The following is a 14,927-nucleotide window of genomic DNA, read 5'->3' as shown; positions in this document are numbered from 1 at the left end:
GCCTCGATATTTGCAGCCATAGGTGATAATAGGACCTGATCCGTGATCAGTATTGTGTAATAATTATAAAATAATAAGGTGAGATTTGAATGGATAAATGTGATCCGCTCCCTTTCCTTCGTTACCATCGGTGTCGACAAACGCTCTAAACGGCACACTTCAAGACAATTCTCGCTGAGGGTTCTGGGAAACGCATGTTACATGTGTAACCTTTATTTTGTAACCAGGCAAGTCGGTTTAAGAAAAAAAAATCTCTTATTTACAATGACGGCCTAGGAACAAGTGAGTTAAACTGCCTTGTCAGGGGGCAGAACAACCCATTTTTTACCTTGTCAGCTCAGGGATTCGATCCAGCAACCTTTTGGTTAACTCTAACCACTAGGCTACCTGCCGCCAACATCTTCAGCCGTTGTTGGAAAGCTGCATCGTTAAAAACACATCACTATTGGTGAAGTGGGTCCTGGGCCCTAGTGCACTAAATAGGGAATAAGCATTTCTCATGATACACAGCCTCCAGTACAGCAGACCTTCAGACATTGGAAATAAACACAACTTCTCCATTAGAATAGGAAAGAAAAGTTAATGTCTTAGCAGCCTGTAGTGACAGGAGTGTTGTAGATGTACTGGAGAGAATTCTGACTATATTTTAATTCATTAGACGTAGTGACAGAGAAGACATGATCATAAAATCAAGAGCTATACATGAACACATTCGAAGGGAAGTGTGCCTCCTAAAATGTCACCCTATTTCCCCCCAACTAGTGCACTACTGTTGTCATTTGGGAAGCAGGCAAGGAGTGAGTTCAACTCGGACGACTTGAAAAGTAGACGGCAGTAGCAGAATGAGACAGACAGACAGGCGGGCGACAGGGAATCATTTATTCATTATGAAGTGAAAGCTGGGAACATGAATATGTAAAACAGGGTGCAGTACAGGGTCTCCTAGTTCTCAAATAAAAACCAAAAGTTAAAAACAACGTCCGCTGCAAATATAACCTGACTTCAGTCCCAAATGCCGCCCGATTCCCTACGGCTGCCTGGTCCAAAGGAGGTGTACTACCTAGGGAATAGGAAGGCATTTGGGAGTCCTCTTTATTCTCTCACCACAAAATTTGTATCATAACGAGAATCATCCATCTAATAGTCTCTACTACCCACTGCAAAAAATAACACCACAGCAGCCCAAAGTAACACTCAAACAAGCTAAAAACACAAACCAATATTCTGTCCATCTGCCGTCGTGCCCCTACGTGACCTGCCTCTATGTTTAGAAACAAGCTGAAGCATCGCAGGACCCAAAGGGGCCCTGTTTTAAAGGAATAAACCCACGACACTGCCCAACCTACATACTGTACTGCGCTGTTATATGACCTAGGATAAGTCCCAAATGGGACCCTATTCCCTATATAGTGCACTACTATAGACCCTATTCCCTATATAGAGCACTACTATAGACCCTATTCCCTATATAGTGCACTACTATAGACCCTATTCCCTATATAGTGCACTACTATAGACCCTATTCCCTATATAGAGCACTATTCACGTCCAGTCGTGCAATATAAAGGAATTAGTGTTCCACTTGGAATGAGATGTTGTCTGATGGAACAACAAGCTAACATCACAGCTAACACTTCCACATTACCTTCCACTGCTTTAACTCATTTATGGAAAAATCTTCTCACAAGTTCTCTCTTCCCCTCCTCCACCACCCTTCTCCTCCTCTACCACCCACCTCCTCCACCTCTACCACCCTCCTCCTCTACCACCCACCTCCTCCACCTATAGTAGTGCACTATATAGGGAATAGGGTCTATAGTAGTGCACTATATAGGGAATATGGTCTATAGTAGTGCACTATATAGGGAATAGGGTCTATAGTAGTGCACTATATAGGGAAGAGGGTCTATAGTAGTGCACTATATAGGGAATAGGGTCTATAGTAGTGCACTATATAGGGAAGAGGGTCTATAGTAGTGCACTATATAGGGAATAGGGTCTATAGTACTGCACTATATAGGGAAGAGGGTTAAGGGTGGCATTCAGGATGCACAGCGGTCTCATTGAGAGTCGATGGAGCCCGGACGCCCTGCGTATTGAGGGCTGGTGTTACTCCCAGAAGGCTGGGAGAGAATGATTGTTCTCTCTGTTAGCTTTGGCTTGCTGCATACAGCACGCAACACCTCATCCAGACTACTCTTTAAAACCTGGGGGGGGGGGGGGGTAACGACAGGGAAAACACCACGCCATCCAGACTACTATTTAAAACCTGGGGGGTTAACGACAGGGAAAACAACACCTCATCCAGACTACTATTTAAAACCTGGGGGGTTAACGACAGGGAAAACACCTCACCCAGACTACTATTTAAAACCTGGGGGGTTAACGACAGGGAAAACAACACCTCATCCAGACTACTATTTAAAACCTGGGGGGTTAACGACGGGGAAAACAACACCTCACCCAGACTACTATTTAAAACCTGGGGGGTTAACGACAGGGAAAACACCACGCCATCCAGACTACTATTTAAAACCTGGGGGGTTAACGACAGGGAAAACAACACCTCATCCAGACTACTATTTAAAACCTGGGGGGTTAACGACAGGGAAAACACCTCACCCAGACTACTATTTAAAACCTGGGGGGTTAACGACAGGGAAAACAACACCTCATCCAGACTACTATTTAAAACCTGGGGGGTTAACGACGGGGAAAACAACACCTCACCCAGACTACTATTTAAAACCTGGGGGGTTAACGACAGGGAAAACACCTCATCCAGACTACTATTTAAAACCTGGGGGGTTAACGACAGGGTAAACAACACCTCAACCAGACTACTATTTAAAACCTGGGGGGTTAACGACAGGGAAAACACCTCATCCAGACTACTATTTAAAACCTGGGGGGTTAACGACAGGGAAAACACCTCATCCAGACTACTATTTAAAACCTGGGGGGTGGGGGGGGGTAACGACAGGGAAAACACCACCTCATCCAGGCTATTTAAAACTACTCTTTATCCTGTTAACTGTTCCAAATGTCCAAACTGAATTTGGTTAAGGGGCTTTTATGTCCTCTGCACCATCGTCTTGGAACACCTTACAAAATACTTTTAAACTGGAAGAACTTGTCCTGATTATTGTTTTTAAATCACTGATGAAGGATTTTTTATTAACTAATACATTTACAGCTCTAAATGTCAAAGAGGACAACAGAAACAGATTTACTGAACTTAAAACACTCAATAATGACTATTCAGTGTTACAATAGTCTATGGTCAATATACCACGGCTAAGGGCTGTTCTTAAGTACGACACAACGCAGAGTGCCTGGATACAGCCCTTAGCCGTGGTACATTGGCCGTATACCACAAACCCCCGAGGTGTTTTATTGACATTATAAACTGGTTACCGATTAGAGCAGTAAAAATACATGTATTTTTCAGAACTGTGGTTTACGGTCTGATATACAAAAAGCTTTCAGCCAATCAGCATTCAGGGTTGAAACCACCCAGTGTATAATAAGTATGAAGTGATACGACACTAAAATATCAAACTTTTATTAGACAGAACACATCAAGATGGAAAAACGTAAACCAAAGCTTCACCAGAGTAATGAGACAATAGAGACGGTTCAGAGTGGAAAGACCCATCTCTATTATCTACGGCACACAGTGGAATCCCCTCCAACACCCTTCCACCGGTCACACAATTCTAAAATATGTTAGAATGTAATTCTATAAAATACACAGGGGCATCTCACATCACAGGTTAGGGGTAGAGGGTCAGGGGTCAAAAAATGATTAGTTGTCAGAATGAAATCGTACAGTATCAATGAAAGCATCTTTCTCATGCCAACATTGGAATAGAATCAAAACAAGGAATATGGGAGGAAAGGCCCTTTTGCTTCGTTCTCCCACCAGAGACGTCATACGGTAGGATAGAAACAGAGCAACCAGAATGCAGGCGTTTGATTGAAAAGATAGAGATCAGTGGTCCACCTTAGTGAGTCTGTATAGAGACATCAGGTCAAACCAGACAGCTGGACTAGACTAGGGAAAGGAAAGGAGGAATGATTTCTAAACAATTCTTAATCTTATTTTTATTTTCTCACTCTTTCTATTTTTGTGACAAGACAACAAAAAAAAACATCCAACTGGCTCGCTATCCCCAACCCTGTAGCTCCACCTCCCCTTCACCACCCCCTGACCAACGGACTGCTCCATCTCTAGATGCTATCCATGGCTTTGAACTCGCTGAGGGCCTGGACAGGGTTGATGTGCTTCTTTTGGGATGACCTCTTGACCTAAAAATAAAAAAGAGAAGAGAAGATAGTATTTTAAAAATGTCTGTTTTCATAGAAATGTGTCCTGCATCATTAAACCTCCTTACAGGCCATTAAAAAAACGACTGGTAATTTACATGAGAAACATAAAGGCTGGTTTTCCAGAAACAGATGAAGCCTAGTCCTGGAATGACACTCCACATTGACAGCTTCAGGACTATGTTTATCTGTCGATGGACACCGACAAGAGGATTATACAAGTGATTAAAGCTGGAATCGTCAGCGGGGAAACTACCACGTCCGTTTGAGATTATACAAAGACGATACTTCAAACAACGACTCATTAATGAAAACTTTCATAGCAAATGCTTTCGCTTTCGTCCGTCTGGCGCCGGTCCAAGAATTTCACCTCTCACCTCTAGCGGAGCCGTCCCCCCCCTTTTAGATGACAACAGCTTTAAACATCATGATTCACATTACCTTGTTGTTGGATCCATCTTCCTGTTTCTCTCTCTTGACCAGGGGTTTCTTCTCTGGGGCCTTCATCTTCCAGGAGATAGCAGGCATGTTGAGGGACTGCATGGCCATGGACTTCTGGTACTTAGTGGAGGCCACGTAGCTCGCCTTGACCGTGGACACAACCGTATTCATCAGGTTCTTAGCTGCCTGGATCAGAGACATAGCACTGTCCACCTGGTGGGAGAAGGGAGGGAGGGGAGAGGGGGGACAAGGGGAGAGGTAGGGGGGACGGGACGAGGAAAGATGGAAGGGGACGACGACGAGGGGAGAGGTAGGGGGGACGACGACGAGGGGAGAGGTAGGGGGGACGACGACGAGGGGAGAGGTAGGGGGGACGACGACGAGGGGAGAGGTAGGGGGGACGGGACGAGGGGAGAGGTAGGGGGGAGGAGGAGATAGAGGAGACAAGGTTAGCAAGTGCTTGAGGTAGAAGTTGTCCTCTTAACCACAGCTCTAGGATCAGATAACTTACTCAACCTTGGGAATATTATACAGTATAACCATATAGATACATCCCAAAATGACCCCAAGGGGCCCTTGGTCAAAGTAATGCATTATTATAGGCATTAAGGTGCCATTTGGGAGCACATTCTATCTGACCCCAGATCAGCAGTTAGAGACAACCTGTATTTCCAGCTGTACCGTTTCCCACCACCACCCTCACTGATCAGAGGGACACGGAGTTCATATGATCCTATGTGTCTGGCTTTAGCCAATGTCTCAGGCTACGTCCCAAATTCCCTATATCGTGCACTACTGTTGACTCGGGCACAAAGGTAAAAAAAAAAAGGGCCTCTAAAGCCCTGGGTCAAAAGTAGTGCAACTCTAATAGGGAATAGGTTGGTGTTTGGGCTGCAGCCTGAGTGTTACTGTACTGTATCTGAAGGTTGGGAATACCTGGCTCTCTAGGAATGCTTGGGAAACCTCCTGTAAAAGGGAAAAGGAAGAGAGGGAACTTGAACGTTAATAGTTGGAACTGTAGAAGTCAAGTGCAACATGATGGAGCCTCGGGGGTAAAGGCTTCAGAGCAGGACAAGGCCGCAGCCGGGTGACTGTTGTACATCCAGCAGATTGACCATGTGGTGAACAGGGTATACCTGAATAACATGCAGCAGATTGACCATGTGGTGAACAGGGTATACCTGAATAACATGCAGCAGATTGACCATGTGGTGAACAGGGTATACCTGAATAACATGCAGCAGATTGACCATGTGGGGAACAGGGTATAACATGCAGCAGATTGACCATGTGGTGAACAGGGTATACCATGCAGCAGATTGACCATGTGGTGAACAGGGTATAACATGCAGCAGATTGACCATGTGGTGAACAGGGTATAACTGAATAACATGCAGCAGATTGACCATGTGGTGAACAGGGTATAACTGAATAACATGCAGCAGATTGACCATGTGGTGAACAGGGTATAACATGCAGCAGATTGACCATGTGGTGAACAGGGTATAACATGCAGCAGATTGACCATGTGGTGAACAGGGTATAACATGCAGCAGATTGACCATGTGGTGAACAGGGTATAACTGAATAACATGTAGCAGATTGACCATGTGGTGAACAGGGTATACCTGAATAATATGCAGCAGATTGACCATGTGGTGAACAGGGTATAACATGCAGCAGATTGACCATGTGGTGAACAGGGTATACCATGCAGCAGATTGACCATGTGGTGAACAGGGTATAACTGAATAACATGCAGCAGATTGACCATGTGGTGAACAGGGAATAACTGAATAACTGCTCTCAACAACATTGCTGCCTTGTTATTATAAATCAGGCGCCAAAGACAAAGATCAGTGGGAAAAGGTTGACGGACTACTACTACGGTCAGTGTGAACCGGAGTGACTTGACACCAAGTGGGCCAAACAAACAGTAACAACAAAACAAAACCGAGTCAAAATGGTTCCAGTGAAGCGTTTATCCATGTTCAACGGGAAAGAGGCTACATTTTCAGACATTATACGTTTCTAATTTGATCACAAATTCATTTTCACTGCAAGTTGAGGCTTACTGTTAGGTTGCTAGGGAACGTTACGTGTATGATCTGTGTAGTAATATCAGTTGTATATCAGACAGCAATTTTGCATTGCTAGTTAGAGCCTAATGTTAGCTAGCTAGCTAACAAACAATGAACCTACCTGCAGATTCATGTATGGTGGCTAGCTCTGACAATCAGTTTGTATTGCTAGTACTGTATGGGTTGGGAATTGTGGTTCATTGTTTAGCTAGCTAGCTACATGTCTAAACAAAAGACTCCACTTCGCCAGATGATTACATGACCCATCCACTTAGCTACATGTGGCTGGGAGGTGATTACAGCCATCTATTGTATTTAATGAACATGTCTAGACAGTAGTGACTCATCCACCTAGCTAGATGTGGCTGGGAGGTGATTATAGCATTTCTTTCACATGACCCATCAATTTAAACAACTGTGTGTCTGGGTAAGAATCATCTAATAATTATATCATATCAATACAATATTTCCATCTGGACACTTTCAATGTTTTATATTGCTACTATGAGAGTAACCATTTAATTTCACTGTTTACACCGTCTGTATCCTGTTCACGTGACAAATACACTTTGTATTGTGAAGAACAACATGACCTGCACCAAAGTCAGATTAGGATATAGGCCAAGGACTAGATAAACAATTTTTTTTGCTACTATTTTCACCACTTTTAGTCTCGAAATCTTTGGTTGTTTACTACACTACCTCACTCTGTTTAGCACATGGCCTCACATGTGAATCCTTAATGAGATGGGTGGGGCTAAGGATTAGGAGGGTGTGAACGATGCTGAATGGGTGTCGACAAGGAAGAGCTCTCCAGTAGGTACCAAAACATTTCAAGGGCCATTATCTCAAATGTGGGGTTACAAGTTTATCGACTTTTAAAGTAGAATTACCATCTCATTGTTCCTCAACTGCAATGTATGATAAACCATTTTCTATCTCTAAATCTCTACTTTTATACAATGTACAACAACAAAAAACATTCAAATTTTGCTACATAAGACCTAGGGCTGACCCCATTTAGTCGACTGGTTGATTGTTTGGTCGCCCAAGATTTTTTTCAGTTGAGCAAATCACTAGGAAGAAAAAAATGTCATGGCACCTGTCTGATTGACGCCTGTCTCAGCGGACTAAACCATTGCGGAGGCCACAGGGATGACACAGTCCATCACTTTAAAGAACGTGACACTGAAATTGTATATTGGTTATATCATGGAAAAGGTCTTGTATGTATAGAACAAAGCACTTTCTCCCACGTTGGATACGGTCGCTGTCCCTGGTTCTGAAACAATCTTCAGTGCACCGTTGAATTGCTGCCCTTTTTCCTATGTTGCTATGTACATAATTACTAAATAAACCAGCATATTGAGATAGAGAACAACGCGGAGGAGGCAGCAGAAGAGACAAGGAAACAGCCCTGGCCTTAGCCTAATTGCGGATAGAGGAAACCAAGTTAATTGGGTCTATAATCAATAACCTAACTGTTAAATGTGCCTGGCTTTATAAATCATCCATTATATATCTCTACTGAAAAAAAGGCCGATCTTGCTTCGGTTGTCTTGGTTTAATAGCCTACTGATCCTGTGAGCACCAAGCTTCATGCAACATGACGGACTAAATCATTTCACAGATTGGTCTGTTTTTAATCTCTGCTATGCTGTAATAAGGGGTGGCAGGTAGTCTAGCGATTAGAGCTTCGGGCCAGTCTCCTGAAAAGGTTACAAGATCGAATCCTTGAGCTGAGAAGGTAAAAAAACATTCTGCCGTTCTGCCCCTTGAACAAGGTGGTTAAACCCACTGTTCCCCGGTAAGGCCGTAAATAAAAATGTGTTCTTAAAGGACTTAGGTAACTTAGTTAAGGCCTAGTTAAATAAAAATGTGTTCTTAAAGGACTTAGTTAACTTAGTTAAGGCCTAGTTAAATAAAAATGTGTTCTTAAAGGACTTAGTTAACTTAGTTAAGGCCTAGTTAAATAAAAATGTGTTCTTAAAGGACTTAGTTAACTTAGTTAAGGCCTAGTTAAATAAAAATGTGTTCTTAAAGGACTTAGTTAACTTAGTTAAGGCCTAGTTAAATAAAAATGTGTTCTTAAAGGACTTAGTTAACTTAGTTAAGGCCTAGTTAAATAAAAATGTGTTCTTAAAGGACTTAGTTAACTTAGTTAAGGCCTAGTTAAATAAAAATGTGTTCTTAAAGGACTCCCCCAGCCCTCGGCTAGGCTACCCAGCCCTCGGCTCGGCTACCCAGCCCTCGGCTCGGCTACCCAGCCCTCGGCTCGGCTACCCAGCCCTCGGCTCGGCTACCCAGCCCTCGGCTCGGCTACCCAGCCCTCGGCCCGGCTCCCCAGCACTCGGCTCCCCAGCCCTCGGCTCCTATACCCTCGGCTCCTATACCCTCGGCTCCTATACCCTCCTTTTCTTTCATCTCCTTGTTATTACAAGTATTGTTGTGTTGGTCATTCTAATAATAAGTAGTATTGTTATTAGTAGGCTTGGTATATAGTATCCTTGTATAAACACCAAGCTTTAGGCCTAAGAGCCTTAGCCTTAATACTGTAACTTACTTAGGTCTATAATTCAATACTTATATAGGCTACCAGTTATCAGTTATTTATTAGTTCACGCAGCATTTATAAGATATTCATGTTTTGAAATGCAATCAAGCATTTTTTACAATTTAAATTAAATAACAAAGATAGCTTTGAATTATTCGCCTAAATAAAAATAAAAAACGCAATTCACGAATACAGTTTTCATCCCCCCCCTGATAGAACAGACTCTCTGATACACGTTGTAGCGGTATTTTTTAGAGAGGGGTAAAGAATGATTTTGTTGGGGTGCCAGGCAGGTATTAACCATGCCGAAAGGAGAAGAGTAGAATAGAGAGAGTACCACTACCAGACCCACACACATATCAGCAGAAGAGACTGCCTAGAGTGTAGCCTGTTTACCAGATAGCCAGCGGAGAGAGAATACACACCATATAAAACCCACATCACAGCACAGGGGTAACCCCACCCAGAATACCTCAGCAGCACAGGGTTAACCCCACCCAGAATACCTCAGCAGCACAGGGGTAACCCCACCCAGAATACCTCAGCAGCACAGGGTTAACCCCACCCAGAATACCTCAGCAGCACAGGGGTAACCCCACCCAGAATACCTCAGCAGCACCGGGGTAACCCCACCCAGAATACCTCAGCAGCACCGGGGTAACCCCACCCAGAATACCTCAGCAGCACAGGGGTAACCCCACCCAGAATACCTCAGCAGCACAGGGGTAACCCCACCCAGAATACCTCAGCAGCACAGGGTTAACCCCACCCAGAATACCTCAGCAGCACAGGGGTAACCCCACCCAGAATACCTCAGCAGCACCGGGGTAACCCCACCCAGAATACCTCAGCAGCACCGGGGTAACCCCACCCAGAATACCTCAGCAGCACCGGGGTAACCCCACCCAGAATACCTCAGCAGCACCGGGGTAACCCCACCCAGAATACCTCAGCAGCACCGGGGTAACCCCACCCAGAATACCTCAGCAGCACAGGGGTAACCCCACCCAGAATACCTCAGCAGCACAGGGTTAACCCCACCCAGAATACCTCAGCAGCACAGGGGTAACCCCACCCAGAATACCTCAGCAGCACAGGGTTAACCCCACCCAGAATACCTCAGCAGCACAGGGGTAACCCCACCCAGAATACCTCAGCAGCACAGGGGTAACCCCACCCAGAATACCTCAGCAGCACATCGTTAACCCCACCCAGAATACCTCAGCAGCACAGGGGTAACCCCACCCAGAATACCTCAGCAGCACAGGGGTAACCCCACCCAGAATACCTCAGCAGCACAGGGGTAACCCCACCCAGAATACCTCAGCAGCACAGGGGTAACCCCACCCAGAATACCTCAGCAGCACAGGGCTAACCCCACCCAGAATACCTCAGCAGCACAGGGCTAACCCCACCCAGAATACCTCAGCAGCACAGGGCTAACCCCACCCAGAATACCTCAGCAGCACAGGGCTAACCCCACCCAGAATACCTCAGCAGCACAGGGGTAACCCCACCCAGAATACCTCATACAATAATACTAATACTAATAATGGCAGAGCAATTTAACAGCAACTTCATACAAGAAAGAACCCAGTCATCAACATAGGATTTGCAATAATCTGTATTATTATCTTCTAGTGGATGAGTGCAGAGGGTATGAATGTGGGGGGTGTTCATCGACACAACAAAGGCCTTAAAAATGTCCAATCTTCTCGGCCACATGTCATTAGCCTCAATACAGTTCACATAACAATACACAACTTGCAAGCAACCTCCCTTTTAACTAAAATGTCCATCCAAATACTTCTGGCAGGGCAATAACAGTCCAGCTCTAATGAACTTCAATGGGAAGTGCATTTGAAAAATAGAGAGTCTGTTGCAGGGTAAAGCACTGGAACGATAGAGAGAAGAGAAAAAGAGAAAGAGAACCAGAGAGATCTTAGCTGTGGTCTTCAGGCGTGCCGGTGTACTGTCTGACTGTCCGATGGTTTGTTGGTTTGTATGTTAAAGCTTCGCAACAATGTTGCTACTAATCCATGCGATCCATAACCGGCCCGGTACCAAACGATAACAACCTCGACCTAGAGCGGTCACACCGATGATCGAGTTAAATACTTTATAAACTACACACGCTGAAAACAAACAAAACTTCTGCAGCACAGCACACACAACCAAACTGTCGCGCCACCGAAGAGCTCCTCCCCAAAGAGCTGAATGAGCTCTCTTTATTTCCTCCTTCCTTACTGCTCATGCGCTCTTAAAGTGGCAGTGCACGGTGAAGGCTCCGTGCAGATTTCGCCACAACGTGTTTAGTATTGTTTACACTGTTTCAAATGGTTATAAAATTATAATATCACAGCACCTGTTTGGCACACATAAAACTAACGCAACACTTGCAGTATACACTCCTTTCTATTGATCTACAGTAGTTTCCACAACTAAGTCAAACGTCTTCCGCAGATCTTGACTTCCCCTTTCCCTCCTGAGCAACCAGTAAACATTTCCCAGATTCGAGTTTCTTTTCAATGTCCTCCCCATTCGTTTTGCTGTCACGTGTTCTGAGTTTGTTTTAAACAGCGTGTTGATGATGGGTCAGGTCCCTATTGGTCACGATTGCCTACATGTTTCACGTAAATAGAGCATGGATGACTTTGGGCACCGGTTATATTTTGTAAATATCAGAATCAAAATAAAAGTTAAATAAATAAAGCCAAAGAAAAGTTAAGGAAATTAATGCACTGAAAAGAAAATCGAACATTTATGGTTTTAGTTTAGTTTGGTTTTATGTTCCCCTGAAACCTTGGGGCAACAGGGGCGTAAAGAGTAGAGGCACAGTGACAGTCAGGTACAAATGCATAATGAAGAACTTCCTTCCTATCATTCAGGGGTGAACCTTAATTTAATGTTAATTGTATAGCTTTCAACACCTTCTCCAAATACATTGGAGGAGAAGATCTTAAAGGGATACTTTATCTACTTCCCCAGAGTCAGATGAACTCGCGAATAGCACATTTATGTCTCTGTGTCCACTTTGAAAGAAGTTGGAGGTAGTTTTGTGAGCCAATGATAACTAGTGTTAGCGCAATGACAAGAAGCATGCTATCAGATACCCCATAGACTTCCAGTCATCGTGCTAGCGCTACTTAGCAACTTCCTTAAAAACTGCACACAGAGACATAAAAGCACTATCCACAAGTTCATCTGACCCTGGGAAGATAAAGGACCTTATTGTCAAATCCCTAAATGTTTATGTTCCTCCCCTCCTCTCCAATACATTTAGAGAAGCAGGGAAGGAAGAGATTATTAGGGAATCAAGTAAAGACAATTGAGCTGTTTAAAATGTGAGCGTTCCTGCATGAGGTCCCAGGTGTTGCACTGAAGGACAGAGGCGTTGCTCTAATTTGAGATGGTGAATTAACAACCTCACCCAAATGAGTCTGGAGCCGGACCAGGGCCTCAGAACAGCCTCAATTCATCGGGGAATGGGACTCTACAAGGTATTGAAAGCATTCCACAGGGACGCTGGCCCATGTTGACGCCAATGCTTCCCACAGTTGTGTCAAGTTGGCTGAATGTCATTTTGGTGGTGGACCATTCTTGATACACACAGGAGACTGTGGAGTGTGAAAAACTCAGCAGCGTTGTGGTTCTTGACACAAACCGGTGCGCCTGGCACCTACTACCATACCACTGTTCAAAAGGTACTTCAATCTTTTGTCAATCAAATCATTGTCTCAGTTGTCTCAAGGATTAAAAATCCTTCTTCAACCTGTCTCCTCAACTTAATCTACACTGATTGAAATGGATTTAACAAGTGACGTCAAATCAGGGATCATAGCTTTGACCTGGTAAAAAGTCATGCATTTTAAAGTGTATAGTGCCATTTGGAACACAGGCCTTGGTAGAAACTGCTATTGTTGGAATAAACTGGGAGTGTCTGAAATGGCAGCCTATTCCCTACACTCACTATGTGGTTCACTGGTCAAAAGTAGTGCACTATAAGGAACAGGGTGCCAACTGGGACTCACCCTACCACTATGTTTCAGATCCACGGGACAAGAGGAGTAGGGAAACGAGATGCTGGGATGGCGGATTGGAGAGCGGTTTTAAGGCTCTTCCTAAAAAGTCAATATCTTCTGGCAGGATGTTATCTTAAAGGGATACTTTAGGATTTTGGCAATGAAGCCCTTTATCAATTTCCCCCCCAGAGTCAAATGAACTCATGGATACCATGTTTATGTCTCTGCGTGCAGCCTGAAGGAAGTTTCAAACTAGCATTAGCGCAATTGCTAGCTAGCATTAGCGCAATGACCAGATGTCTTTGGTAACTGCTAGCATGCTAGTAGATACCATTGTCAAAATCTCCAAAGAATCCATTTAAGCCAGTGACTAAGCAACTGGGAGAAAGGAAAGGCATTTTGGGACACGAGTCTCTTTAAGAGAGAACAGGAAAGGAAACAGGAAAGGAAACAGGAAAGGAAACAGGAAAGGAAACAGGAAAGGAAACAGGAAAGGAAACAGCGAAGGGAAGACTATTTATATTAAGGCTGCATCCATATAGTGCACACTACTTTTAACCAGAGCATTGGTCAAACGTAGTGCACTCAGAAAATTAGGGTGTCAACTTGATGCAAACAAATACTTTTATAAATCTGTTATTTATCTCATTTTTACTTCTTTATTCTGTTATTATCTGTATCAAACACCGTCTGTAAATTATACAAGGCAAGGAAATGAATCATTAGTTAAAAAGGGAAGCAATTTATTGGGTTATTAAGTTTAAATCCAGTTATTTAATGAGGCTAAGAAATATTAAATTACGGATTTGCTTTGAAATTGAGAAAAGGAACCAGTGGATGACTTCAATGGAGTAATTTTAAAGTGAAATGAGCAGAAAGGAGGATGAAATGTTTAGTTTATAATACGACTCACTAAAGGGGTAAAACGGTTTTCTCAACTCACGGAAGGAAATCGAAGTGAAAATATTAGCTTAGTTAAAAGTTTAGTTTCAAAAAGTCAAGTCTTCTGTCCACTTTAGAGCGCAGACACAAACGGCACCCTATTCCCTATGTAGTACACTACTTTTGACCTGAGTAGTATGGACTCTGGTCAAAAGAAGTGCACTATATATGAAATAGGGTGTCATTTGGAACGTACACTAAGGTTCTTTTAAGGTAACAGAAGGTGGATGAAACCCAAGGTTACTTTGAGGCACTGGTGTAAAGTACTTAAGAACAAATACTTTAAAGTACTAATTAAGTAGTTTTTGGGGGTATCTGTACTTTACTATTGACATTTTTGCAAACTTGCTCCCTACATTCTCTCTTGACACCCAAAAGTACTCATTACGTTTGGACAGGAAAATGGTCCAATTCACCCACTTATCAAGAGAACATCCCTGGTCATCCCTACTGCCTCTGATCTGGAGGACTCACTAAACAGAGAACATCCCTGGTCATCCCTACTGCCTCTGATCTGGAGGACTCACTAAACAGAGAACATCCCTGGTCATCCCTACT

The 14,927-nt window shown here is 43.7% G+C and overlaps 1 pseudogene across 1 annotated transcript in view; it reads right to left on the bottom strand.

Annotated features, from left to right (window-relative positions):
* Window positions 1–865: 865 nt before the first annotated feature.
* Window positions 866–14,927, bottom strand: part of LOC109910219 (catenin alpha-1-like) — a 248,566-nt pseudogene continuing 234,504 nt past the window's right edge. Inside the window, exons 18-20 of the transcript XR_004204173.1 lie at window positions 5,707–5,736; window positions 4,771–4,983; window positions 866–4,311 (exon numbers count right to left, since the gene is read on the bottom strand). The product of XR_004204173.1 is annotated as a catenin alpha-1-like (transcript). The remainder of the gene's footprint in view (window positions 4,312–4,770; window positions 4,984–5,706; window positions 5,737–14,927) is intronic.

Source organism: Oncorhynchus kisutch, linkage group LG19 (assembly GCF_002021735.2).
Source record: "Oncorhynchus kisutch isolate 150728-3 linkage group LG19, Okis_V2, whole genome shotgun sequence".
Classification (NCBI taxonomy): domain Eukaryota; kingdom Metazoa; phylum Chordata; class Actinopteri; order Salmoniformes; family Salmonidae; genus Oncorhynchus; species Oncorhynchus kisutch.
Note: the sequence above shows the minus strand (reverse complement) of the source record. Positions and strands in the feature narration are given on the sequence as shown.